Source organism: Coptis chinensis, chromosome 7 (assembly GCF_015680905.1).
Source record: "Coptis chinensis isolate HL-2020 chromosome 7, ASM1568090v1, whole genome shotgun sequence".
Taxonomy (NCBI): domain Eukaryota; kingdom Viridiplantae; phylum Streptophyta; class Magnoliopsida; order Ranunculales; family Ranunculaceae; genus Coptis; species Coptis chinensis.
The window spans coordinates 26,234,760-26,262,208 of NC_141462.1; the positions used below are offsets into that span (position 1 = coordinate 26,234,760).

The 27,449-nt window shown below is 41.5% G+C and overlaps 1 pseudogene; it reads right to left on the minus strand.

The window, feature by feature from the left end:
* Positions 1–12,348: 12,348 nt before the first annotated feature.
* Positions 12,349–12,953, minus strand: LOC147486844 (uncharacterized; annotated as a pseudogene).
* Positions 12,954–27,449: the final 14,496 nt, after the last annotated feature.

Genomic DNA, 27,449 nt, shown 5'->3' on the forward strand with positions numbered 1-27,449 from the left:
GGTGTCATTGTTGGAGGTGTCTATAATCATGTTGATTACTTTTTCCTCGTCGTGATCTGAGGAGTGTCGTCTCCTGTTGTGCCTCGACTAACCTGGAGATTTAGATCGTTGGGTTGTTCTGCTTCTGCTCTTTCTGTGACCAGGTCGTTCATGGCTCCGGCTCCTGCTTCTGTTGCGATTGGCATTTGGCTTATGCCTAAGGTCGCTTTATGGCAGGAACTTTTTCAGTTTTCCCTCTTCGGCTAAGTCTTGGAGGTAGTGCTTAAGGCTCCAACACTCATCTGTGTCGTGGTGTTGGAGTTTGTGGAAGTGGCAGTATGGACGTCCTTGGATTGCTATGACCTTGTTGATGTTTGGCTTAAAGTATGGTTATGTATATATCTTTTGATGTTCAGGATATGGCTTGGAATCCTGGAGAAGTTGGAGAATTCTCTTTTGGTGTATGAGGGCTTGTAGGAGCTGGAGCCCTTGTTGTTATTGTTGTTACCAGAGTAATGATTGTTTTCTTTGGGTTTTCACTTGTCGCTTACTGCGAGGACTTCTTTGCCCTTGCGCTGGGCCATCCATTCTTCGTACTTGATGTACTTGTCGATTCTGTGGTACAGGTCGTCTAAGCATTCTGGCTTGTTGCGCATTAGAGACCCTGCTAGGCCGGAGTCGTCTAGGAGGGCGTTGGTGAATGAAGAAGTTGCAAAGCTGTCCTTGAGGTCTGGCTCCACTGATAGGAGTTCCTTCTTTGAACGTCTTAGGAATGCGCAGATCGTCTCACCATGTGCTTGTTTAAGTTGAAACAAGGAGTCCAGGTCAGCTTGTTTCTTCTTGTTGTGGACGAACTCCACTGTGAACGACTCAGCCAGCTTGTCGAAGTTGTTGATTGAATCGGGGGTGAGTGTGTAGAATGAGTCTACTGCTCCGTCCTTCAAGTTGGCTGGAAAGAGTTTGCACTTCAAGTAATCATAGTCTGGAGCGCTATAGAGTGCGAGGATCTGGCTGAAACGAGCTACGTGCTAGCCTGGACACGAGCTACTATCGTACATCAAGAACTTTTGAGATATGAATTTTGAGGGGGGCTGTTTGTCTCTGATTTCAATGGTGAAAAGTGATTCCTTGTACGACTGGAGCATCTTTTGAGCGATCTAGATTGCGCTCGCTTTGTCGTTTGATTTCTCCAATCTCTAGGTGAAGTCTTCAAGTCGTTGATTGGTGGTGGTGGTGAGGGATGTGGGCGCTATTCTCCACTGCGTCTGGAGTGCCGTTGTTGGTGTTGGAAGTTGTTTGCTCGTGCATTGTTTGGTTTTCTTGTTGGAAGGCAATGAATGAATCTTGGAGAGTCTTCATTTGATCTACTAAGGCTTGTAGCTATGCTTCCATGGTGGTTTTTTATGTCCAGCTTCGCAGGCTTGAGAAAGTAGTTTGTGTGCTTTCTCAAAGAAACGTACCGGCAGACGGCGCCAATGTAGAGGTTTGGTATTTTGGGTCTACGACCTGATGTTCCGTTTGATTGGGAAGGTTACACTCTTACTTAGGACAAAAGTTGCATATGTATCAAGTTTCTTGGGGTAAACTTGAATCAAGCCTTACGTAGTTCATCTCTCTCTACTTATAGATGTTTGAGCCGACTTTCTTTATTTGCTTCAGGCCGTTGTCAAGAGCAGATCCACATTGTGCGCTATCTTGATTATTCGTCATTACTCCTGATGTTACAAAGTAAATGTCTCCTTGATTGACTGAACTCCAAGATTGCACTAGATGATATACTTCCATATATGGCCGTGTAGACACCCCATTTTTGCACCCTAGGCATAATTCATTCATGATTTTGCCTTGAATTAAATTTGATTATATAAGGTGATTTGCTTTCTAGAGTTTTCTTTTTCTACATCAAACTTCTTTCTTTTCATCTTATTTTCGCGTCTTTAGACTCTCCTCATCATGTTCTAGCTATGACTGAAGTTTCGTTGCTTTCTGAGTTTTGAGATGAAAATGACCAAAATGCCCCTGTAACCCTTTGGAGCCCAAATCTCGTTTTTTCCACTCTTTCTTTGGATGCGATTATTTCATATTTGAATTCCCCTTGAAAAATCCTTCGAAATGAGTACAAGCTTGCCTAGGTTCCTTTTGGATTTCAGAAACCCTAATCTTGCCTTATCCCGTTTCAGCCCGTTGTGCGCACTGTTGAGTACAACGATTTTTTGGAGTAAGATTTCGACCTAAGGGTATTTTTAAGAGTTCATGGACCTTCCTAATGGATTGATTAACATTTTTTTGTGAAGAAGAGCTTGCCTAATTTTGACTAGGTCAAAGAGAATTTGCAGCATTGAAAATATGGTCAAAATTGGCCTTTTTTGTGGATTTTGGACCCGTGCTCGTGGGCTGTGGATCCAGCTCGAGTTGGACCTTTTCATTAGTATTTCTAGCCCATTTTCAAGAGTCCAAAAACCTAGAGAACCTTCCTTATTTGTTTGTTTGATTTGATCCCTAAAATCAAGAATATTCTAGAGAATATGCCATTTTGGACCCATATTTGGAAACCCTAGATTATGGGCTCATTGAGGACGTGTAGGGCTTGATTTTTTGCCCTAATCCATCTTAAAGATCCAAAGATCAAGGGCCAGGATTGCACCCCTTATCCCACCTCTTGAATCAAGGGCCAGATTTAGGAGGTGCAACCAGAAAGAGATCAAGCCATTGGATTTTTCTTCATCAACACTCAGCCATTGGATCAAACTCATTACCATATTTGAATCCACGCCCAAAAGCTATAAATATGGGTCTCATTCACCCACAAAAAAACATCTAGAGCTAGGAATTCGGAGTTAATAATCTAGACCTAGCTATTCAGAGCTAATAGCCTAGTAGTTTTCTTTTCTTAAGTGTTTTTTTTTTTTTTTTTTTTTTTTTTTTTTTTTTTTTTTTTTTTTTCTAGTTCATTATTCTAGAGTAGAATTTCTTTAGTTTAATCTGGAGTTGAAGGTAAAATTTCGACTTCAAGGTTTTTCTAATGAAGTTCTTCGTGTTCTTCGTCTTTAGTCTTCTTTTCCCCTCTTTCGATCTTGAGTAGAAGCTTCTTTTCACCAAAAGTTGTTTTTTTTCTCAAATCACCTGTTTCAATCCAAAAATCACAGTTGTCAATTCCAAATCAAGTTTATCATCATCATTTATCAACAATCAATCAAGATCATCAATCAATCAATCTACAATCAAGTATGAGGCAACATTCCAAACAAGGTGACATATTTCTTTTCTCTTTTATTTTAATTAGTATTGCATATTAGGATTATTTGTTTTTTAGTTTTACTATAGCATACAGTCATTTGCTTTTAAATAATTTAGTAAAGATCATCCAACTTGGTAGATTAATGTTTCAAGCTTTCTTCGTTCGCCTATCTTAATACATTACACCTCAATAGAAGTAAAATTTGGTTTTACCCAGGCGTGGTGGAGGTGCCTAACACCTTCCCACATCGTACCTTGCCTCCCAAACCCAATAATCATCTAGTTTCGAGGGCTAGTCCTTCACATAGGTTTTTCTCAACTTTTCCTTAATAAAGTTAGTGGTGACTTTAAAATCAATTGCATAGACCTAGGTACACATTTTTATGCGTCTGGTTTTTTGGCGACTCTGGGGACATCCCTGAGAGTCGGACTTACGTTTTTTCTTTGAGGTGTTTGAGTTAAGATAGGAAAGAAGAAGGCTTATCCGGAAGCCAGTTGGAATAGAAAGCCAGGGTTAAGTTTATCTCATGCAACTGTTAACTCGCTTATGGAAATGGAGAATCTACCAGCTAATTCTCCTCAAGGGTCTCTTCCACTAGCGTCTTAGCCGATGGTTAGTTCCCTGCTTATCTCTCAAGGTGAACAATCACTATCTAGCAATGGACAGCCACCCCAAGGAGGTGGTCAGAGTCCAACATTACCCCCTCCTGGATCAGAAGAACTAATGAGACAAGCAATGAAGGGAATGTTTCAAGAAATGTTACCAAAATTCATGAACATGGGGCAAGGACAATTGTCTCAAGGGCAATCCACTCTGCTACCACCACCAAGGTTTGATCTTAACCTACCTACTCCACAAGCTCAGCTGCCTACTAGGAATTTCATGCATCAATCCACCCAACTACAACTTCCTATACCAACTCAGACTCCAAGCCAACCCATCTCTTATATCGACCCTACCTACATGGCACAACCCACCGTTCACCATTCATACTACAACCCAAACCAATATACATCCACACCCATGTTCACCCCAAATTTATCCCAACCCATGTGCTCTACACCATTCATGTTCCCTCCTCTATACATCACACAGACACCACAACCTACCACTTATATGAACACCCAAAATCAAATTCCTATCATCCAAGATCAATACCAAGGCCCAGTGGCAGATAGATTGAAAAAGCTTAAGGAAGCACTGACCAAGATCAAAGCGGACGAGTTCGATTTGGATAGTCTTTGTCCATATCCACAAATTAGGGTTCCACATGGTTTGAATTCCCTAAGATGGAGAGATATGACCAACCCCAGGGTGTCCCAAAGCCCATGTAAAATGTATGCTAGCTACTTGCGCCTATGGGGATCGGGCGAAACTATTGGTCAAATTATTCCACGAGGAGTTTAAAGGTGCGACACTAACTTGGTGGATGAACCGCGAGGCAGCTTCGAAAGATGAGAATGTGGGCTGAACTTGCAAATGCTTTTGTGACCCATTTTTCATACAATATAGACATCCGGATGGGTCAAGACAATTGGAACACTTTCAAGAAAGGTCCTAATGAGACATTCACCGAGTATGTAACCGGTGGAGGACCAAAGCGGCTTCAATTCTAGACAGTCAGTCGAGACCAAATAGATTCGAATGGTGGTAAAAGTTTGAACTCGAATATGCAAATCGGTTGAGTCTCGGCTATCATCCATCTTTTTCGGGCTTTGGTTTCAAAGGGGACTCAAATTGAAGATGCTTTTAGCTTGTGGAACTATGACCTCAATTGTATCATCGTTCAAACGATGCTGCGAGAAGAAGAAGCCACCTTCATTCTTGTCGATAAGCCGAAGGACACACATGCCGTTGCCACACAAGTACAACCTCACCACATCATCAAATTCAGTCAGAGGTGACAAATCATCCTTTTTCCAATCAAGTCATTTTCCCTCCAAGACAGCAAGACAGGGGTTTTCCCAGGCAACAGAGGTAGTTCACAGAATTGGGTTTCCCATTACAAGTTGTATTGAGAGCTTTAGTCCAACAGGGCTTGATTAAGTTAATGCAGCCAAGGCCTCTTCCAAATCCAGTGCCGTTCTGGTACGACGCTTCGAAACATTGTGACTTCCATCAAGCTCCAGGTCACACGACGGAGAGGTGCATGCTCCTTAAACATTTTATCCAAAACTTAATTGATGATGGTAAGATAGATGCCTCCAGTCTCGGCACTCCCAATATTTCCACAAATCCATTTCCAATTCATAATGGAAGAGTTAATACTTTGGAAGCTGTCAAAAGGGATCCAGCATCGTTCATTATTCCGATCATACAGACGTCCAATGTTAGCACCACAAGACCAGTTAATCTTTAAGATGCAGTTAGAAGATGCATGGAGCAAACAAAGCCTAGAGGTATCCAATTAAATGAGGTGGTTGCACCATTTTTACATAGTCCACAGATGCAAAAGTCGTTTAAGTTGACTAGAGAGCATCTGGAATCCTTTATGATGCAGAGGCCTATTACAAAATAGGTAGATCCTTTGGATATATCTCAATCCGCGACGTCACAAGTTGGGTCAGAACCTTAAGGACCCATGATTCGCCAGAATCCAACTTAGCAGCAGGTGATCTCAACTCCTATCCCAATCCCCAAGGTCCAGTTTGTGCCAGCCAAGAGTCACGATACCGAGGAGGTTCTAGGGAAGAAGTTAATTGAGCCCGAGAAAAGTAAAGATGACTCAGCAATCTCACTACATCAGTTGAAGCAATTAGAACCTAGTTTGGCAAAGGAATGTGTTGAGACTCACGGTTTGACAAGAGGAGGAAGGATATACAAGGCACCACACTTACAGAAGGATCAGGTTTTGGCCCAATAGCGACCCAGCCTGACTCTTGAACGAACTGAGAAGCGGGGAGGGTAATGAAGTAATCCAACAATTGCAGAAAACCAAGTCCAACATTTCCATATGGGGTTTACTCATCGCATCACCCCAACATAGGCAAGCAGTTCTTCAAGTCTTGAACCAAGCTCATGTTCCAACTTCTATCCAGCCGAACGATTTGGCACGTACCGTTGCTTCCCCCAGGAAGACAAACTCCATAATATTTTCTGATGATGATCTGACCGCAGATGGAATAATCCACATGAAAGCGTTGACTATTACGGTGCATTGCAACAACCATAAGGTGCCATTTGTACTGATTTACAACGGATCTGGTTTAAATATCTGCCCGATCAATTCTGCGAAAGCCATTGGAATCATGCCGGAAGACTTCACTTTCACTAAGGATACAACCAGAGTAGTTCATGGGTTTGATAATCAGAGAAGAGAAGTCCTTGGCGAGTTCACAAGTGACGTCCAAATAGGTCCAGTCACATTCAAAATCACATTCTTGGCTATGGACATCGAGGCTAATTACAATTTCCTTTTAGGCAGACCGTGGTTACACCAGTCTGGTGTAATTCCATCTACACTTCATAGAAAGCTCAAGTTTTTATGGCAAGGGAAGATTATCTGCATCACTGGTGATTCAGATGATCTAGACTTTTCAGAGGAGCATAAGGTGATACCAATGATTGAAGGAAAGTGTAACTACACCGAGGAACCAATAGGGATTGTGGAGTTTGGAGCACCCGACAAGGAGAAGCTCCCTACCCCGTTTTGCAATGGAAATGCCAAGACGACTCAGTTGTTCCGTGAGCAAAACTATTTTCTAGGATTTAGATTGGAAAAAAACCAAAACGGCATTTTAGAACCACTACAGATTCCTAGTCAAGATGATCGAAAAGGGCTAGGCTATACTGAGGAGTTTGGGGAAGGACTGGCATAATTATTTATCGATTCTAACGCCACGGTGAATTATCTCAAATTGGCTTTACCTGATCTGGGGGCAGAGATTGATGCTATTATTGATTCCAACATGTTATGGAGCGAAGATGATGACCCAGATCCAAACTCAGAAGTTACTATTTCAGAGCCAGATATTAATTCCTATCCAGGATATCGCCAACTTAGGTTGGATCATGGGGCTAGACAGTTTAGTTGGATAAATGAGGCTGGATCGACATCCTCCTTGTCAGGTACGGACTATACTCCATCTTTTACTTTAGCCAATTCCCCAGGGTTAGGATTTGACCCAGGAGACAAGACTGTCACACCTTATCATGTCCAATTGGACCTTCAGACCATGCTTGAGTTGGATGATCTGTTGAATATGGAATCTATTGTTGACCCAGTTCTAGTGGATGTTGAGAACATGCCACTTTCTGACTCCCAGACGCAATATGAGATTTGGGAAAGGTTTTTAGAGACCTTAGATTCTGATGAGGATCCATTCATTGATGGAGACTATGATGATTGGGGAACGCAAGTCATTATTGATCCGATCCCCAGCCATCATATTGCTCCGGTTGAGCCACCGGATGAATCCAATAGGGCTCAAAGGCCGTGAAACTTTTTGTTCTAACTCTTTTTGTATATAGTTATATTTCAAAAAAAATTTAAAAATCAAATATTTCAAAAAATCCAAAAAAAATCAAATATTTCAAAAATCCAAAAAAAATCAAATATTTCAAAAATCCAAAAAAATCAAAAATTTTTAAAACTCCCGCAGATATGATTTACCCACTTGCCTTAGTGCAAGATGATTGAATGACTTGTGCAGATTATTATGATCCCCTCCCCCCGACAATGAAGAAGGAATGGACAATGAAGCTGCTGAGTCCATTCTTTCTCATGAGCAGTCTGAGGATTGACAGACGTTAGTCATTATGGAGACAAAGACCATCAACCTTGGCACCACAGATGAACCACATTATGTGCAGATTGGTATAACCTTGATCTCCTCTGAGTGTTAAAGACTGATCAAATTACTGAAGGAATCCATAAAAGTGTTGATCATACCTATGACAATCTATTGTCTTAAGGTGGTACATGATTTTCATTGTTCGTAGATGAGAGAATCACTCACCGAGAAGAAAAAATTGAGGAGGAAGAAAGTTCAGAGGTTATGTTTGAGAAGATTTTTCAAATGTCTAAGATCACCAACATCAACATCGGCATTCAGCATTATGCATTTACCCTTGTGGAGAGGGCAAAACTCTAAAACATCATTTGATCAACTACCCTACTGAAGAAAGGGAATATTCTGCATTCCATCAATCAGTGGCTACTCAGCCAATCATCCAATCAGCTACCCTACCGTGGAGAGGGCAAATTCCATATTGCATCATTAGCCTCCATCAAAGACATGATAGCTATCTATCAAAGAAGTCAGCTGACTCGAATCTGACTACATCAAAGAGCAGAATGCTAAGAGGAGTTCATCTATGACCAACATTCTTGAGACCCGAGATATGAAGGAGGGCATTGATTTTCTACTGGGACTTAGATACCAATGGAGACAGATTGTTTCAAGTAAAGCTGAGCAAGCAGATCCAGACTAGAGTAGAATCAATGAACCAGAAAGTTCAAACCCAATAGTGAATGTCCATTCACTACGAAGATTCTACATGGAAAATCCTACCAATGCCGACCAATTAAAGAGGTACTACTTTTTACCCAACTTTGTTTATTTTAAGACGAAGAGTATAGTGGAAATCTTAGAGAGACGATGGAGCAGGCCATCTTTGATCGTTTTGTTTTTAGCCTCATAAGCCCACCTAATATCATATGTTCCCGATTGAAGCCCATTTGAGCTTTAGTCTATTTTTTGTTTTCCTACAATATAAGCTAATATCCTTTAGGAAGCCTAATAAATCCTTGGCCTATCCATAGATTACCCATACCCTTTTTTTATAGAACTTGTCATATTCCAGGGGCATCATTCCATCTATCTTTGATCACGAAACAATTACCCCCATGTTATTTATCCCAAGAAGGTGTTGAAAAAAAATCCTAATGCAAGGGGCACAAAAAAAAAAAAAAAAAAAATCAAAACCCCGTCATAGCTCAAAATGCTTAGAGGTGCTCAAAATAATCAACACCGGTCCAAAATGGAAAACCTAAAGAAGGGGCAGTTTCATTTGAGATTTGGGATTCGTATCATCATCTCACTACCATCATTCCAATTACTCATCCCTTTATATGACAAGTTCTACTCCAAAAATAAATTTTGATCTTATCCCTTTTTTCTGAGCCCATCACCTAAGCCTACATTAAAGTCCTATGAAAGTCCGCTCTTGATCTCTAAGTCCACTATATCCCCTAGTTGAGAAGTACTCGAGGCAAAAAAAAAAAAAAAAATGCATTGGAGGATTCACTACTAGTGATTGCGATGTATGAGGAAGTTGTCTCCAGAAGATTGGTCCTATGCTTTATGCTCTATCTATTTTGGAAGAAAGTTTTTGGGTGTCGTTCAGTATTGTGTGAAGGTCAAGCAATCAAAGGGAAAAGAATATCATCTACTTCATAGGTGCCAAGTTTGATCATACTTCTATCCGATGGTCGTCTTCATGCTCATCTTCTTGTCGATAACGCATTCCTCCATCTTCACTTGTGATGCAATCATTTGTGGTATTTCTTGTTCTGTGGATAAAAAAATGTTTTGTTTCACATTGTTTTCAAAATGAATTTAAAAAAAAAAAAAAAAAAAAAAAAATTTGTTTTCGAAAACTTGGTTTGCTTTGGATGGTTTATGATGAAAAATCTAAAATTACAAGCATATAGAAAATTCTGAGGCCAATATATCCTAACTAAACCATGTACTTTTTCTACTAACATAAAATGTTGATTAACTCATGCATATTCCACTAATAACATAGTTGTATTATAGTTTTATGTACATCATGTATATATTGTACTAACCTGTCATGGAGAGAAATAATGCCCCGCGCCTGATCTTTGCCAAGAAAGTTTCTCCCAAGTTCCACAGGCCGTCCAAGACCACAAATTCCTGTATATGGTTGACGAGTGTTGGTGAACAAGATGAGCTTCAATAATAAATTGAAGGGAGTAAAGAGGCGTTTCGGTTTACCACTGCATTGTAGAGCCACCATCGCCAATATATCTGTCTGACGACCCATTAGAAAGATGTTCTAAGGATTTGTGCGACTCATCTTGATATGGCGAGACATTAATTCGGTGATGTCACTGTCGCCACGTTCTTCAACATCTTTTGCTGGACGTGATTTCACCCCAAGGTATGTTTCTCTTTGTCTCTCTTGCTGCTGGACGTCGGCCAAAGGTATGTAAATTCTTTTTTCGTTTGCGCTCGAGTTCTGTGTGTTTATATAGGGTATGTGCGATATTAAATGTAATGATTGGTTAGGAAAGCACGCATGTGAAATAGAAACCTTCCTTTAATGAGAAATGGTTTATTTCCAAAAAGACAAAACTGTTTGAATTGTCAAAGATTCCTTTCCGTAATTCCATCGTTTTAAAGGGTCTGTTTCCATAAAATGATATGGTGCTAATACTAACAAGGAAGGTCGGGGTACCACTTACCTGTTCGTCACCCGGTCTGGCCTGGTTCGACTAGTTTGGTCCAGGTTGACCCGGTTGGTCCAGCTAACCTAGTTTTCACCTGTACAACCCGGTTTTGACCTGTTTGACCCGGGTTTGAGATGTTTGACTCGGTTGATCCATTTGACCCGGTTTTGATAGTTGACTAAATTTGACCTAAAAAAAATATTAAAAAAAAAATAAAAAATTTTTCAAAAAAAATAAAATAAAAAATGATGAATATTAGTACCATGGGTTTCTTGCCCTCCAGTATGAGAAAATATTTATCAAGTTTTTGTTTTCTTTATCGCACTATTGGCAACCACTTAATCATTAATATCATTTCGGTAATTCCATTTGTGTAACATTAAAATTGTTCGCGAGAACAATGTCAGTTTTTACTGACAGCCTCACGGATGGATCAACCTGAACTCATAGTGACAGTCTTTTCTAATCTGAGTACGTACTTGAACGTAATTGATTGATTGATTGATTGAACTTAAATGTCATCATCCCCAGCATCCATCTCCAGCAGTGTTCGTCTGTGTCTTCTTCCTTCATCTTTATAATCTTCCATCTCCAGTGGATCTTCTTGTTCTCTCCGGTGAGTCTTTCGTCAGTGTTTGGTTATCACCATTATATGAGAATCTTTAATCTAAGTCAAAATCATGAATGAATTGATCTATCCATTTAATTTCACCAGTTTTCTAAAATGAATTTGAAAAATATCAGATTTCAAAAAAAGTTCATCAGTTTCAGAAAATTTTTTTCAATCAACCAATATCATGTTACGCGGTGTAAGTCCGTCCGATGCTTCCGCTAGCATTGATATTTTGTCTTGTGGTATAAGTCCGTCCGATGCTTCCACAGATAATCCAGTTACCATGTTGTGTGGTATAAGTCCGTTCGATGCATCCACCAACATTCAATCATTTTTACGCCCTCACAAACAACTTGCAAAAATTGAGGATTTCAAATATCCAGGGAAATGCCCCTCTTTCAAAAATATTTTTCAAATGAATTTTCAAAAATTGCATGAGATCTTTTGGCTGGAGTTTGGCAAAAATGGTTTGTCTCCATGGCTTTTCCGTTCAGTTGAAATCAACCTCCGCCAAAGAGGGGCAACTGTAGACACCCCATTTTTGCACCTCAGGCATAATTCATTCATGATTTTGCCTTGAATTAAATTTGATCATATAAGGTGATTTGCTTTCTAGAGTTTTCTTTTCTACATCAAACTTCTTTCTTTTCATCTTCTTTTAGCGTCTTTAGACTCTCCTCATCATGTTCTAGCTATGGCTGAAGTTTCGTTGCTTTCTGAGTTTTGAGCTGAAAATGACTAAAATGCCCCTGTAACCCTTTGGAGCCCAAATCTCGTTTTTTTTTACTCTTTCTTTGAATGAGATTATTTCATATTTGAATTCCCCTTGAAAAATCCTTCAAAATGAGTACAAGCTTGCCTAAGTTCCTTTTGGATTTCAGAAACCCTAATCTTGCCTTATCCCGTTTCAACCCGTTTTGCGCACTGTTGAGTACAACAATTTTTTGAAGTAAGATTTCGACCTAAGGGTATTTTTAAGAGTTCATGGACCTTCCTAATGGATTGATTAACATTTTTTTGTGAAGAAGAGCTTGCCTAATTTTGACCAGCAAGCAAACAGTATATCCTAATTGAACAATTTCATTATGCACCAACCAAAGCCTATTGGCAAGGTACAACATTGGTTGCTGCTTCTAACATTCTCCTTACTTCCGTATGAGGGTCAGAGAGTTCAGCAGGGATTTTTCCATAAATATTCGGCTTCAATGGTGAAGCTCTAGCAGCTAATAATATCCTCACAACATCCACATGTTCACCTCTTGCCGCGTGATGCAAAGGCGAATCGCCTTCCACATCAACTGTGTCTAGCTTCTGCTTCAAACAATTTGAGCTGCTAGCAGCATTGATCAGAAGCTGGGCAATTTCGGCAAAACCCCCTGCACAAGCATCATGAAGAGGAATTGCCCCATCCTCATCCTTGGTCTCCAAGCTAGCTCCCCTTTGCATGAGTAACTGGACACAGGAAAATAACCATAGAGACAAGTCAAATGAAGGGCAGTATCTCCATCTTCCAAGGGTTTGTCAATGCTTTCGCTCAAGTTATCGAGAGCGTTAGTAAGGGCGGTGAGATTGCTTGAATGAGTAGCTTCTGCTAAAGGGTGAAGGTGTGGAGGTGTTTCAGTATCAAAATTTTCCAGTACTTCTTCTTCAAACAGACCTTCTTCTTCGCCATCAATCATTCCATTTCTTCTACTAGGAACTGCCATTTCTTCTTCGCCATCAATCATAAAGACATCTTGTATATCAAAAATAGTTAGCTACTACAAATTAATCAAAAAATTATACCACAATCCATAACAAAATAACAAAATGGCTGAGTTCGATAATCCACGATAAACTTTTGATCAAAAAGAAATAACGATGTTGCTTTTGAAAAGTATCCCTATCCCATATTGTCAGCTGCATCACAAAATTTGTTTGGGAAAAGACTTGTTAGACAAAGTCTACTGTATTTTCATGGTGGCTATAAAGGTGTATTTTAGTTATACCTTACATACAAGATTAGGAGGAGAAAGAATTTGAATATGGGAAAGACCGAGTTCGTTGTTGAGCGAATTACCTACGTATCTATCTCTCGATTTTGGAGGGAGAGAAGAATCAGGTATGGCGTAGTTCATATGGGAGGTATTTATAGCTGGTGAATGTGGATCTCTATGCTGAACACTCGTTTGATATTCTTGGATGAGGATATCACTCCCTCACACAACCCCCTCTTAGTAGGGCACACTGTTCATTGAAGCGACCTGCTGAAAGAAAATGGTAGCACGTGTTGAGCATGAGTGAAGAAGCGGATTGGTGTGAATGGAAATACCTGCCGAACTATGGAGATTGACTCGTGTTGTATCACGAACTGATGTGGGGTGATAAGTGGCACGTGACAGAATCTGGGCAGTTGGTGAGGAAACGTGTCCCCGTTTTGCCGGAATTTTGAAAAGACAGGTCTTTGGTAGACGTGTGCGAGCTAGGGTTTAGGTTGTAATCATGATGCATTGGGAACTTGAGGGGCGGTTGTATAAAATAACTTTTGGAGATTCGAAAAGTCATTTTTTGTTTTGTTTCCAGAACTACAGAGACTAGAACTCTTCAGGTTAGTGTTTCCGCCATTGTTGCTGCTCATTTTTCTTCTGTTCTTGTTAGTTTCGTTGAGTTATTAGGTCGTCTTTAGCTTGTTTTGTTTAGGACTTGTAATCACTATGAAGAAAAGGAATGTATGATTCGGATGATACTCGATCTGAGGAGATTCGAGAAATATCATTGAGTTGTGAGGAAATGGAGGAGGAGAAAGAGGAATCAGTAGAGTTTGAGGGTGAGGATGTGGAGGAGGAAGTACAATATGAATCTGCTGCTGCTGTAGCTAGTACTTTAGGTCATGCTGAGGGGTCGTCCTCTAGTGGGTTGCCTCCTAGAATTATAAATAAACGTGCTACTAAAGCTTTCGCTGAGCTACGGGAGGCTTATGGTATTTAGGAGGGTGACCTGGAGATACACGAACTGGAGAAGAACGTAAAAGTGTTTAGTGAGACGTACACACCACCGAACTACGGTGTAATAGTCTACGAGGGGCAGCTGAGGGCTGGTATGAGAATACCGTTCTCGAAGCTGACTTGTGACTTTTTGACGTTCTGTTGGAAAGCGCCCTGCCAGTTTGTGGGTAATACCTGCAGGCTACTTAGGGTGTTTGACCTGTTGAACGCGAGTGGTGAATACCGTGATAGGTAGACATTATCGGAAACATTATTGAAGCGATCGTAAAAGCGATCTCGTGCTTACAACTTTAGCTTGCAAACTTTTGACAGGAAAATCTAGCGTGCTGGATGGTATAAGCAATGAGGCTTGGGAGAGGAGGCCATTGCTGTTAGTTGGGAACTTCTGTGCTAGAAGATGTAGTTTGCAAACTAGGGTTTGCAATTTTGCTAGTGGGTAGCAGTGTGTTGTTCTATTGTCTTGATGTTTAAATTGTTGATATTTTAACTGACTTAGGTCTTTGCTATTTTTCCATAGCTCACTATAAAGAAGCGAACTAAGCGGTCGGTGATAGAAAAGTTTGCGAAGCTAACCCGAGCTCAAAATTGGGAGAAACTGCCTGAGGTCGCTCATTTCTTTGTGGAGCGAGGAGGTCACGTGGTAAGGGAGAAGAGGAGGGATCAGAAGAAAAGGGCTCGAGGCCTTGCTGTTGGTGAATCGTCTAGTAGAGTAGCGATTGATAAGCGGAAGAGCGATCTGGTGACAAGGGAGGATAGGAACCGAAGTCGTCCTGGTTCTAAGCGACCCACCAGAGGTGCTGGTGCCTCGGGGGTTGGTGGGTCGAGTGGGCAGGCCTGAAGGGGGGTATAGTAGCTCTCCCTTGGAGTTAGATGAGATGGTTTTCAAGCCTCGCGAGTGGAGCAGCTCACTGAAGAGAAAGGCTAATATGACTGATCAGGACACTGCCAAGGTTGTCAAGGTTGCAAGGCAGGTGCTTGGGGGTAGCTCCGGTGTTGGGGGCTTGTCTGGTGGTGAACGAGTTGGTGGTAAGGCCACTTATAGCTCCAAGTCGAGGCCTGCACCACTCTTGGATCTGGAGACTTTTGGGGTCGGTCAGAGTCCACCCCCAACGTCTCGAGAACCCAGCTCGTCAGTGAAGTTAAAGGCCCCGAGTAAGGTGAGTGGGAAGTCTGTTATGGCTGATGATGATTTAGAGCACCAATTGGTGTATATGGACGACCAGGGGGTCTAACGAACTGTGAAGCGAATTGATGTCGGCTTCAGGACGAGTAAGATTGCATCCTGCCTGCTTTACCTCATATCTCTGGATGGCAGCTGTAAGGAACTGAACACTAAAGGACTTGCTAATAATCTAAGGCGAATGGACGTGGCTCACTGTCTTGTAAGTGACGTTCTTCAAATCTTTGTTCATTAGCTCTATACTTGTGTGTCAATTATCGACTGTTGTTGTACTTTTGTGTGTGTAGCTTGTGAGTGGATATCAGAGGTTGAAGAAGATTGCTCAGATTGCTGAGTCAGAGAAGGAGTCTATCACTAAGCTAAAGGAAGAGTTGCAAAATGTCCAGGACACAGATTCTATAGATCGCGAGGACTTCGAAGTGCTGAAGAAAGAGCACCAGGATGTTACTTTGGCAAAGCTTTTGATGGCCACCGAGTTCGAAGATGCCAAGCGGAAACTACATGCCGCTGAGGAGAAACTTGATGCTGCGAATGCAGAGATTGTCAGGGTGACTGGCTATGCCCAGCACTGTAAGGGCGTCACTCAGGAGGCTACCCAAGCATACGACGTTCTGGACGCTGAATTCCTCGAGCTAGAAGTAGAGTACAAAGCTTTTAGAGAGGAACATGAATGCGGGGCTCCCAATACAACAGTGTTAAACGTATCGAGAGATGCAAGTGATGCTCCTGTCTTGCCTGAAACTACTCTAAAGGTCGCTGAGTCCCAGATTGAAGAGGTTGTGTCGGATGTGTTTGTGAATGTGGATGCTGATGGTCTCTCGATTGTGGTGGGTGATGGGGGTGCTGCAGAGGTTGAACTTGACCCCCTAGCTACTGAAAATTTGTCTGTTCTGTCTTGAATTTGAGAGCTGCGAGTGTTTTTGTTTGTTCTAATGTTGTAAACTGCGATACACTAGAGCTGGTTTCCCGGGGTAACCTGGGCAGTTCGCCTTTCTATTTTTGGTTGTCAAAATACTAAACGAACTGGCTCTCTGTACTGTTCTGGGGAGCCCATAGAATGATGAATGGTGGCTAGCCGAGCTGGATTTCCTGAGTAGACTCAGCAGCTCAGCAGCTCGGCTAGTAGACGAACTAGGTCCTGGGTTTGGTCGACCAGTTCATCTTTTTGCTTTTATGCAATGCTTGTTTTTGCTTCTCCTTTTGTTTAGTTTCTTGATGGTTTGAATATGCGATTCTTGATATTGTTGTAATTGTCTGGCTGTGTATGTGACCCTTGGTAAGAGTGGGTGAGGCTAAGTAATCTATGAGCCTGGATGAGCATCCTGATGTTTAATCCTAGCGTTGTAGGCCTAAATTGTGAGAGATCGGGTGAACGTCTCACTCTTATAAAGCGTTCACCCTTAGGGAGCGCTCTAGTGAGAAAAGATAGTAGCGCGTGCGTGGCACATGTAGGAATATGAATAGTTGGAGATACTGAATGATGGTTGCCAGGTGGCCTGACGTTTGGCGTCTCGATGTAATTATTATGTATCTTGGGAAGGTACGTTACTTGACCATAAGTAGAACTGTTACCAGAAGATTAAGGGTATTTGCTCTTCTTGTTCTTCCAGTTGCTATTCTCTAAAGTTCTTGTGTCAGTTTCTTTGTTCGCTGCCGGTAAGTACCCTTCCTTGTTTTCCTTACCTTTTGGATAAGAGAACTTTGTTTTTATGTTAGCACGCTGAACGTTAGGTTGTTTGTAGAATATACTATGGTCAGGCGACGTGGGAATACTACTGAAAATGAAAGGACAAGGGAAGCCTCCCCCCTTGTGATGGAAGAGCTTAAGTTCCAACCTCGTCGTCATTGTGATTGTGGCAAAAGGAAGGTTGTTGCTTCTAAGGCTAAGAGTAACAAGCTATCCAAAAGTGCAGGTCGCTCTACTGGGCGCATTGTGTTCAGGTTTCCCAGTCAGAGGGATGGGGCCGACCTGACTACTGAGGAATGTGGCAACCTGGGCCAAGGCCAAAATGTTGCTAGTGACAGCTCTGCACAACGTTCTGGTGACGTAGGGAGCGAGTTCTTCTATGTTGGGAAGATGGGGAAGAAGCCCACTGTCAAATGTTCTAACTGCAACTTCCACTCGGCACCCATAGCGACCTGCCTTCTGGAAGGGATAATACTAGATGGTGATAAAGCAGAAGTCGAAGATGAAGACCTGGGGACGTTGTTAGGAACCATGGATATGGCTTGTTGTTTGGTAAGCTCTTCATCTAACATGATTTCCTGTTGTTTAATGTGTGACTCTAACTTTGGTATTTTACTTGTAGTTCCTTGCTGGGTATGATAAGCTGAAAAGTACTGTTCAACGCGTTGACAACGATGACAGTGCTAAAATTGAGCTGGGATGCATGCGAGCTGCGTGGGGGGCTAACAAGAAGAAATTGCAAGTGATGACGAAAAAGTACCGGGACGTTGCTGATGAGAGGTCGGTGCTGGTTACTTCACTGAAGGACTTGCAAAAAAAGTTGGCTGTTGTGACGGAGTACGCCAAGTATTGCCAAGGTGTTGCACGCAAGGCGCAAGGTGCATACGACGGGGCATGCGGCGAATATGCCGAGCTGGAAGAGAAGTACTTACAACTGAAAGAGGTGTGTGATCATGGGGCTCTTGGCACGAGTATGCGTGTCATACCCAGATATGCGAGGAACACTCCCTCGACCAGTACTACTCCCCTTATGCTTGTTGATAGTAAACACATAGTTCCAGGTTCTTGATTGTGATTGTTGGGCTTGCATTTTTGTTAGTAAGTGGTGAAAAGATTTGGAATGTTTTGTCTGTTCTTCTCCTTGTGATAGAGTTACACTATAGAACTGGTTTCTCAGGCTTGCCTGGGCAGTTTGCCTCGCTTTATGGTTATGTTGCTACAATATAAACTGGTTTCCATGCAAGTGGCAGTTCGATATTTCCCAAAAATTGTATGGATGTTGAGTTTCTTGAGTTTGTTCAGGCAGTCCAAATTATGGATGTTGATGGAATGCATGTCTTTTGCTTATGCTTATCTGCCTGTATCTATTGTTTTGTGTACAATAAACAAGGCATGTAGTGACTGAGAATAAGCCTGAAAATTAGCTTAGGGAAGCACTTTGCTCATAGAGAGCGCTCCGCTTGTAGAGAGCGTTCTCATTTAGTTGATCCTAGATTTGTAAGTCGTCACCTAGTATGAACTATATAGGTTCGTAGAGGACGTGCTAGCTTAAGAAAGCTTGGTGCTCGCTGAGAGCCTGTTAGCTTAAGAAAGCATGTTGCTTACAAAGAGCGTTCTCACTGAGTTGATCCTACAGTTGCAGGTCCTCAACTAGTGGAAATTGGAGAGGCTATGGAGCCTATGAGCTCAAGATAGCGTGTTAGCTTAAGAAAACGTGTTGCTCATGGAGAGCATATTGCTCATAGAGAGCATTCTCACTGAGTTGATCTTACAGTTGTAAGTCCTCAACTAGTGGAAATTGGAGAGGCTATAGAGCCTATGAGCTCAAGATAGCGTGTTTCTCGCGAGAGCGTGTTAGCTTAATAAAGCGTGTTGCTCACTGAGAGCATTGAAACTCATGAGAGTGCTAAAAGTTCACGTATACTGGTGGTGCTTTCAGTGCGAGTTCTATGTCTTGTTGATGAAATCGAACGAAGTGGGTTATAATAATAAACATAAGTAAATTATACCTAAATTTGTAGTAAATAAAAACATGGATTGCACAACATAACACTTTTATTGATAAAATTTCTTTAACAAATAAGTGTTCCAAGGGCGTGGTAATGGTTTCCCCTCTTGGGTCTTGATACAGTACGCTCTATTGCTGACGACGTGTTCCACTATATACGGACCTTCCCATGTTGGTGCTAGCTTAAAGTCATCTTGATTCTTTTTCGGGACTAGGTCACCAGGTCGAAAAGATCGAGGGTTGACTCTTTATTGTATGACTTTTTTAGAATCTGAAGGTAAGATGCTACTCTGATGGCTGCTAGGTCGTGACATTCTTCCAATAAGTCGACCTCTTGAGCTAGGACGGAGTCATTTTGTCCAGATTCGATGAGTTCTGACCGAGTCATGGTGACTGTCAGTTCGGTAGGAATGACGGCCTCCGTGCCATATCATAGTGAAAATGGCGATTCACCTGTGCTAGAACGAGCTGTAGTGCAGTGAGCCCACAAAATGTTCTCTAACTGATTTGGCCATTGGCTTTTGTTCTTTTCAATCTTTTTCTTCAAGTTTTCCAAGATTGCTTTGTTTCTGGCTTCTACTTGGCCAGTGCTTTGGGCGTACTGGGGAGTGGAAAATGCATGAACGATCTTCCACTTGGCCAAAACCTCCTTGACTATTTTTCCCTTGAACTGGGAACCATTGTCAATCACCAGTGTGTGTGGTAAATTAAATCTGGTGATGATGTGTGTCCAGATGAAGTTTTTGACATGTGATTCCTTGACATGAGCTAAAGGGATTGCTTCGACCCACTTAGTGAAGTAATCAATTGCGACCAAGACAAACCAAAAGCTAGTGCTTTTTTGTGGGATGAATGGTCCCATGATATCTAAGCCCCACATGTGGAATGGCCAAGGGCTTGTAATGTTGATTAACTCGCGCGCTGGTTGGATGAAATTACGGCCAAAAGTTTGGCATTTGATGCACTTTTGAGCACATACTTTTTGGCATCAACCTGCATCCGTGGCCAAAGGTATCCCTGGGAGATCGCTTTGTGAGCCAAGGAGCCACCTCCAGCATTGTTTTCGCATTCACCCTCATGAATGTTTGCAAAAATTAGCTGACCTTGTTCTGGGCTTATGCATCTCAAATGAGGTCCACCAGGAGATTTTCAGAATAATTTGTTGTTGATTAAGCAGTAACGACGTGCCTGATATTGAACTTGTCTGGCTTTGGCACTCTCTTCTGGGATTGTACCATGTTGGATGTACTTTATGATGGGCTGCATCCATGTTTGACTCATCTGACTGTCAGAGAGTGGGCATAGGTCGCTGATTTCCAAGATGTGCTCGGTTTGGTAAGTAGGTCGGTCAATTACTTCGATGAGTAACTGTCTAGGGGCGTAGTTCGGTGTTTGGGTAGCCAAATAAGCTAGACTGTCCGCGTGACGGTTCTCGCCACGCAAGAAGTGATGTATAATGGCTTTCTTAAAAGAAGGAAGTAACTTATAAGCAACTTGAAGGTATTTAGAAAGGTTACCTTCATGGGTACTTTACTCTTTTGCAATCTGGCGAACAACCAGTTGCGAGTCACTAAAGACTTGAAATTCTTGTAAATCAAGTTGTAGTACCATTCTGTGCTCCATGATTAGTGCCTCGTACTCCGCCTCGTTGTTAGAGGTTGCGAAATCGATGCGAACTGATTTCTCCATCATAGCTCCCTCTGGGTACACTAAGACAACTCCGATTCCACTCCCTTCGGAGTTGCTAGAACCATCCACAAAGAGAGACCAGATGGACTTGTCATGGATGGGATATCTGTTTCTAGCTCCCAATTGAGGTCGTCGACAGGAAAATCTGCTAGAAAATCTGCAACGACCTGTCCTTTCTGAGAAGTGCGTGGGACAAACTCGATGTGATGTTCCCCGAGTTCTTCTGCCCATACTGCCATGCGAGTTGTCTTATTTTCCTTGAGAAGGATTTTCTTCAGTGGGAGGTCGGTAAGTACTTTGATTGGATGTGCTTGAAAGTAGGGTCTAAACTTCCTTGCAGAATATAGTAATGCGACTACTGCTCTTTCAATGTAAGAGTAGTTCTTTTCAGCTGGTGTTAATGTCTTACTTGTGAAGTAGATCGGCTTCTCTGAGTTTTTGTCCTCTTTAAAGAGAACCGAACTGATAGCAAAGTTTAACACTACTAGGTAAAGCCCCAATGTTTCACCATCTATCGGTTTTGCTAGGACGGGAGGTGTTATCAGGTACTCTTTGAGAGTAGAGAATGCTTGGTGGCACTGGTCGTTCCATGAGAACTATCCACCTTTTTTGAGAAGTTGTAGGAAAGGTCGGTATTTGTCTGACGCCCGTGATATGAATCGGTTGAGTGCTACAACCATTCCTAATAGCTTCTGTATTTGTTTCTTTGTCTTTGGATTGGGCATTTCCATGAATAGATCTGGTCTAGATTGGCCTCGATCCCTCGTTGGGATACTTGGTACCCAAGAAACTTCTCGGAGGACGCTCCAAAAAGGCATTTTTCAGGGTTCAACTTCGTCTGAGTTCACTGCAACTTGGCGAACACCTGCTCAAGGTGAGTGAGGTGGCAACTGCTTTCTTGCTCTTAACCACCATGTCATTGATGTAGACTTCCATGGTATCACCTAACATGTCCTAGAACATGTTAGTGACAAGCCGTTGATAAGTCGCTCCAGCGTTCTTGAGGCTGAACGGGAGGACGTTGTAGCAGTAGATTCCCTATTTGGTGATAAATGATGTTTTCTCTTGATCTTTTTCAGCGAGTGAGATCTGGTTGTACCCACTGTATGCATCCATAAATGACAGGAGCTCGTGGCCACAGGTCTGGTCTACAAGTCGGTCGATTCTAGGTAAAGGGAAGTTATCTTTAGGCGTTTCCTAGTTGACATTCGTGAAGTCGACGCATAGGCGAACTGTGCCGTTCTTTTTTGGGACTACTACTATGTTAGCGATCCAGTCTGGGTAATCGACCTTTATGATGAAACTGACTTGCTTGAGTTTGTCGACCTCATCATTGATTACTTTTTGAAATCTCAGGAATAATCTCTAAGGTTGCTGTCGAACTGGCCTAGCATTAGGGTTGACATTTAATCTATGACATGCAACACTAGGATCTATACCAGGCACATCGATATACGACCAAGCGAAAATATCTTTATTCTTTACTAAAAAGTTTACAAGCTGGGCCTTGAATGTAGGGTCAAGGTTAGCCCCCACATAGACTTCTGTTCCTAAGTTCACTCGCTGTTTTTCTTCATCTTGAACTCCGGCTTTTGAAGGTTGGGAGTCCTCTGGGGGACTGGTTTCTGGTGGTGCTTGGTCGATCTGAGGAATGGAGGTCTTGGTAGCTGTAGCTGGAGCGACCTCTGTGGTTATGACAATAGGGGCGGATACGACCTCTGTGGTTATGACAACAGGGGCTGGTGCGACCTCTGAAATATGTACTGGTGAACTAACAAGTGCTGGGATGACCTCTGAGGTCCTGATAGGTGGAGTAACTAGTGTTAGAGTGACCTCTGGGGCCTTGACTGGTGGATGCACAGGAACTTAGGCGACCTCTGGAGTCCTGAACAGACGACTGAACTTTTCTGATATAGCCCCCAACATTCTATTTTGGTACTTTGAATCTGACCTCGGTGATTTAGTCCTTGGCCATCGTGTAGCTAGTGGGCTCGCTCCTAGTATTGAAAAATGGGCCAATGACTTTGTTCGCTGAAAGGATCTGATTGCAGTAATAAGCCTTGAGATGATTGCTGCGAAGCTCTATCATACCCCTGGGGCCAGAAAAACGGAGCACCTGATGCAGTGTAGACAGTATAGCTTGCATTTGGTGGATCCAACGCCGTCCTAAGATGGCATTATAGGACGATTGGATGTCTAGAATGCTAAAACGCGTATTGAAGTTGACTTTGTCTTCTCTAGATCCAACATAAATTGGGAGTATGCTATCACCAATTGGGTCGGCTCTGGAGCCATTGAACCCATTGAGAAGAGCTATTGGGTCTATGAATACCAATTTGGGCAGGTTCATCTCTTAGATGGTATGGTAGAACAAGATGTCGCACAAACTATCGGGATCTATTAGGACACGCTTGACTGTCCAGTCGCTGATTTTGACATGGACCACTAAGGCATCATTATGAGGGAGGCAAACCTTGTTGAGGTCAGTCTCTGTGAAAGTCATATCACCTGAGCTGCGGCCTCAACTGCGTGGGGCAGGTGAGGCCTGTGAAGAGAACTGGTAAACTTCTTGGAGAGCTCCTATGCACCTCTTCTTTTCTCTAGAGGATGTAACAAAATCATCCTGGAAAGTGACCATATGTATGGTTTTGTCATTATCTTTGTCTGACAAGTGCTGACGGCGTTCATGGCGAGAACGGTCACTGGGGCATCCTCTGCTACGAGAGCGAACTTGGACACTTTGGCGATTATGGCGAGGTGGAGATCTACTCTGTTCTCTGCGAGCTATGAGCTTATGGCGCAAGTCGCTATCAGCGATATTGGCGTAATGTTTTATTTGCCGTAATTCGATGAGGTCTTAGAGGTAATGCTTAAGCCTCTAGCACTCATCAGTCTCATGACACTTTTCTCGGTGGAAGGCATAGTAAGGCTTGCCAGGGCGATTCTCTGGTTGTCGTACATCAGGTCGATAATATGCAGCTTGCTTGATCTTGTCCAGTATGTAACTAGGAGATCGGGTGAGTACAGCGAACTCACGGTTGTTGTTTGGTATGCTCGCAGTTTTGTGTGCTTGCTATCTGGGTTGCTTTTTTGAAGCTGGGTGGTCATCAGAGATTGCTGCCACCTCTTATTCTTCTGATAAACCATGATGTTTCAGGCCTTCTTGTAATTTGATGAAGTTGTCTACTCGAGCGTAAAGCTCAGACAAAGTTTTTGGTCTTTCTTTCATAAGCGATCTGGACAGTGCTGTGTTGTGCATTCGGCAGGTGTTGGAGAATGCCAATGTGGCAAATGACTCTTTGAGACCACTTTCCATGCCAAGTAGTTTGGTTTTGAACCGACCTAAGAAGGCGTGAATTGTTTCGTTTTCGCCAAGTGAGAGCTGGAAAAGTGAATCGAGATCAGCTGTTTTACCCCTGTTGTGGAAGTACTAGCTAGCAAACAGATCGGTGAGTTGCTCGAAGTTCTTTATCGAGTCTGGCTCGAGTGAAAAGAACCAATCGAGCCCGCCATCCTTAAAACTAGCTAGAAACAAACGGCAATGGAGATGGTCGAACTCCTAAGCACTATAGAGTGCAAGGCTTTGAATGTAGCGTGCCACGTGCTGACCAGGACACGTGCTGCCATCGTATATTGGAAAACATGGTTGGATGAAATCTGGAGGAGAAGCTTTACTAAGTACTTCAGCTGCGAACGGGGATGCGCGGTATATCTTCAGCATCTTTTGAACGATTTGAGTGGCGTCTTTCTTAACTGCACTTTGGTCGATCCTTTGTGATAGTTCATTAATCTGTTAATTAACCTCATTGATATCGTCTTCTACTATGGCACCTGGTGGATTTTGCATGTCCATTTACGCACGCAAAGTAACATTCTCCTGCTTGAGCAGGGTAATTTGTTCGTTCATTGTACCTAACTGACCTACTAAACTCTGGATTTGAGCTTCGAGGCTTGCCATGCTTCATGGGCTTGAGGATTTTGTTTTTTTTTTTTTTTTTTGATTTTGGGATTTGTGAAGTGGTTTCTCAAGAAATCGAGACCACAAACGGCGCCAATGTAAAGGTGTATTTTAGTTATACCTTACATACAAGATTAGGAGGAGAAAGGATTTGAATATGGGAAAGACCGAGTTCATTATTGAGCGAACTGCCTACGTATCTATCTCTCGATTCTAGAGGGAGAGAAGAATCAGGTTTGGCATAGTTCATATGGGAGGTATTTATAGCTGGTGAATGTGGATCTCTATCCAACACGTGTACTGACATCCACAAATGTATGGTCGAGATTGAGAAGAAGTGTTGAAATGGTGGTGGTAGGAATTCTGTAATGATGGGGAGTGGTTACAGTGGTTCATAGTTTGTGGTGATGAAGTGTGTAAGTACAGCTTTGGCAATGATTGTTTTCTAGAAGGTAGGCTGAGTCATGAGACAGAACGCTATGTATGAATATGTGCGAGTCTATTTGTTCTAGAGCGATCTCGTAGCTCGTGGATGTGAGTTGATGATGAAGTTCCCTCTGAAGGTAGTTCGGGGAACTAGGTCAGAGGTCGGTGTGGTATTTCCGCTATGATGAGGATATCATTCCTTCACAGTGGCTCTCTTGTAATGCTTGGGTGCCAATGAATGGTTGAGTTAAGAGTCCAAGAAATCCCTACAGTACAATAACACAAATGATGCAAATAGCATGCATGCAACATATGTATCATTCTCTATCTATGAACTTTTAGTTAACATAAAATTGTATTCAAAGGAAGTAAGAAAGTCATACATGGTCAAATTGAAAAGTATCCATTTCTGCTTGCAGTGTTGCTTGAGTGGTAGCTTGTGTGGTATGAGCAATGGATTCCTATACATTTATAAAATCATGTAGCCAACTACCCCAACATAAAATTTAATGCAAAATGATTTAATTAACAACTTTTACTTTATATTATACCTGAGAAGTATGGTAGGTGATAAGAGCCCAAAACTGTAGTTTTAACCCCTTAACAATATTACTTTTAGACAAATTATGTGATTAATAAGTAAGAGTTAGTATTGTTATTGTGTTCTTATGTATTTCAGGCATTGGAGTCGAATACGTGCAGAAATGCGTCCTTTTTGCGAGATAAAGAAGCAAGGGTTGGTTGCTAAGAAGTTCTATGATTAAAGGCCAAGATTCAAGTAGAAAAAACCTTTTTAAATCCCGGTCAAAGCTGAAAAGTCAAAGTCAGCGTGGGCAGAAATAGCGCACGAAAGTCAGCTGAACTTCCTGAAGCCGTATCTTTGGACTCAAACCTCAAAATTGGGCCTACCTTATGTCAAAACGACCGGATCGGAACGATCTTTCTAATGGTCCAAGTCTTAACCCAATCAGAGGAGCAAAAGTGGAACGAAAAGGCTGTTGAAGTCAAATCCAGCTGAAAAGGCCTTTGTGAACTGAAGAAATTGGGTTTTGGGCTCGATTTCATGGCTCCTCAGCCCATGCACGAAAAAGTGGATCTTATCTCCTCCATTTCAAGACACAAGACTTAGCTCTTCAGCATCTAGTTTTTTTAGTTAGCCATTATCCAATAACTTGATATAAAATTAGTTTTTCATTGCAATTAATTAGTTTTAGAACAAAGTAGATTATTATTTAGAATCAGATTTAGTTTTATAATAAAGTATTAGTTTTTCATTTCAATTTAGTTTATTGATTCAATTCTTATTTAGATTTAGTTGTCTCAAATTCATAATTAGTTTGTTTTAATTTGATAATTAGTATTCATAATCTTAGTTCTATATTAGTTTTAAATATTGTTCATTTAATCCATTTTGAATCATTAGATTATTATTCATTAGATCAATAAAGTTAATTACTTATTTAATAATGAGTTGTTTTGATTATTGTTTATTGTTAATGAACCCAATGAAACTAGGCTAAAAACGCCATTAGAGGAGTTTTATGAAGTTTATGTGAGGGTTATGATTGTTCTTCTTTAGTTTTCTTATTGTCTTATTTGCTTTAAGTTCAAGTTTTATAGTTTTCTAGAGATAGAGATTATAGAAGTTGAACTAGAGAAAGGAAACTCCACAAAGAGATTTGTGGAAGAGAATTTCTCTTATGCTAATCATAACTTAGTACAGAGATTGCTAGGATTGGTTAGGGATCAATAATAAATTGTAGCTTTTGTTGTTTTACCTTGTGTAGATTAATAAAGGTTAAGATTAAAATATGAGAAACTAGTTAGAATAATCATAGCTTCACATAGATGGATTAATCCTTCCTCTATGTTCTTCCAATTCATTAAATTCACGTTTTAATTGCTTAGTTTAAATTGGTTTAATTTATAATTAGTTTATTGCATTGTTAGTTTAAATAATTTATAATTAGTCTTAGTTTAAATAAATCACAACACTACTCTCATTGTTCTCACCATTGTTTCCTTGTGTTCGATTATTTGAATTCGTTTAGTCTTGATAAATTAAGAGTGGAACGAATCCTAACTCTCTATATTGTATAATGAATTGAGAGTAGGAATATTGATTAAGCACTTATTTCGTTAATTGATTATTTGTGTTTACACATAGATAGTTAGTTTATGTAAATTTGTGATTATTAAATGGTGCCGCTGCCATGTTAAACTCTTTTAGGACAAGAATTCAATTGCTTGAAACAAAGGGGCAATCCCCT